This window comes from Nyctereutes procyonoides, unplaced genomic scaffold (genome assembly GCF_905146905.1).
Source record: "Nyctereutes procyonoides isolate TBG_1078 unplaced genomic scaffold, NYPRO_anot_genome, whole genome shotgun sequence".
Lineage (NCBI taxonomy): Eukaryota > Metazoa > Chordata > Mammalia > Carnivora > Canidae > Nyctereutes > Nyctereutes procyonoides.
In genome coordinates, this window is record NW_026575125.1 from 46,587,576 (window position 1) to 46,589,399 (window position 1,824).

At 43.4% G+C, this 1,824-nt stretch overlaps 1 pseudogene; it reads left to right on the forward strand.

Annotated features, from left to right (window-relative positions):
• Positions 1–207: 207 nt before the first annotated feature.
• LOC129517926 (cytochrome b-c1 complex subunit 2, mitochondrial-like) lies at positions 208–1,600 on the forward strand (annotated as a pseudogene).
• Positions 1,601–1,824: the final 224 nt, after the last annotated feature.

Consider the following 1,824-nt stretch of genomic DNA (forward strand, 5'->3'; position numbering starts at 1 on the left):
AGTCCATAGTATAATACAAAGCAAAACAATTAGCAGAATTACAATAGAATAGGTGAGACTAAGATGGCAGCAGATTAGGAGAATCCTATGCTCTCTTGTCCCATCACCACAATTATACAACTCTCAAATCATCCTAAATACCCCTGAAAATGACCTGAAGTCTGACAAAACAAAGCCTACAACTAAAGGGAGAAAAGAGTCCTTCAAGCCGGCGGGTCCTGTGGAGCAGAGCAATCTTGAGCCATGAAGCTGCTAAGGAGAGCCGGGTCCGTCTCGAGATTTTATTCCCTGAAAGTTGCTCCCAAAGTGAAAGCCACAGCTGCCCCTGCAGGAGTGCCTTTACATCCTCAGGACCTTGAGTTTACCAAATTACCAAATGGCTTAGTCATTGCTTCTCTGGAAAACTATGCTCAAGAATTGGTTTGTTTATTAAAGCAGGCAGTAGATATGAGGACTCCAACCACTTAGGAACCTCTCATTTGCTTCGTCTTGCATCCAGTTTGACTAAAAAAGGAGCTTCATCTTTCAAGATAACCCGTGGAATTGAAGCAGTTGGTGGTAAATTAAGTGTGACTTCAACCAGGGAAAATATGGCCTACACTGTGGAATGCCTGTGGGATGATGTTGATATTCTAATGGAGTTCCGGCTCAATATCACCACATCACCAGAATTTCATCATTGGGACGTGGCTGCCCTTCAGGGACTGACAAAGCTGTGGCTTTTTAGAACCCACAGGGTCGTGTCCTTGAAAATTTGCATGCTGCAGCTTACCGAAATGCCTTGGCTAATTCCCTATATGTCCTGACTACAGGATTGGAAAAGTGACACCAGATGAGTTGCATTACTATGTTCAGAACCATTTCACAAGTGCAAGAATGGCTTTGGTTGGACTTGGTGTGAGTCACCCTGTTCTAAAGCAAGTTGTGGAACAATTTCTCAACATGAGGGGCGGGCTTGGTTTACCTGGTGCAAAGGCCAGATACCGTGGAGGTGAAATCCGAGAGCAGAATGGAGACAGTCTTGTTCATGCAGCTTTTGTAGCAGAAGGTGCTGCTACAGGAAGTACAGCTCTTGTAGCAGAAGGTGCTGCTACAGGAAGTACAGAAGATGGGCGGCAATCCCACCAGTTCCCTATACCAGGCTGTTGCCAAGGGAGTTCACCAGCCATTTGATGTTTCTGCTTTTAATGCCAGTTACTCTGATTCCGGACTCTTTGGGATTTACACCATCTCACAGGCTGCTGCAGCTGGAGATGTTATCAAGGCTGCCTATAATCAAGTAAAAACAGTTGCTAAAGGAAACCTTTCCAGTGTAGATGTCCAAGTTGCCAAGAACAAGCTGAAAGCTGCCTACCTAATGTCAGTGGAGTCTTCTGAGGGGTTCCTAGATGAAGTCGGGTCCCAGGTGCTGGTTGCTGGGTCATACATGCCGCCAACCACAGTCCTTCAGCAGATTGATTCCGTAGCTGACACTGATATCGTGAATGCTGCAAAGAAGTTTGTTTCTGGTCAGAAGTCAATGGCAGCAAGTGGAAATTTGGGACATACACCTTTGTTGATGAGTTGTAATACTGAAACACATCTTTCAGGGAAGAGCTGAACGTTTTCTCAACCCAAAGCAGCAAACACATGAAGTCAAAAATCTCTAATATAACATTTATCTTTTTTCCCAATGAGATAAAATGTCTTAGAACATAAATACAGGTTTTTGTTCCCAGCTGACTTAAAGTCAATAAAACATTCTGTTTAAATGTTTTTCTTGCATCTTTGCAATTGGCTAATAACGTATTTATTATATGCGGAAAAAAAATAAAGGGAGAAAAG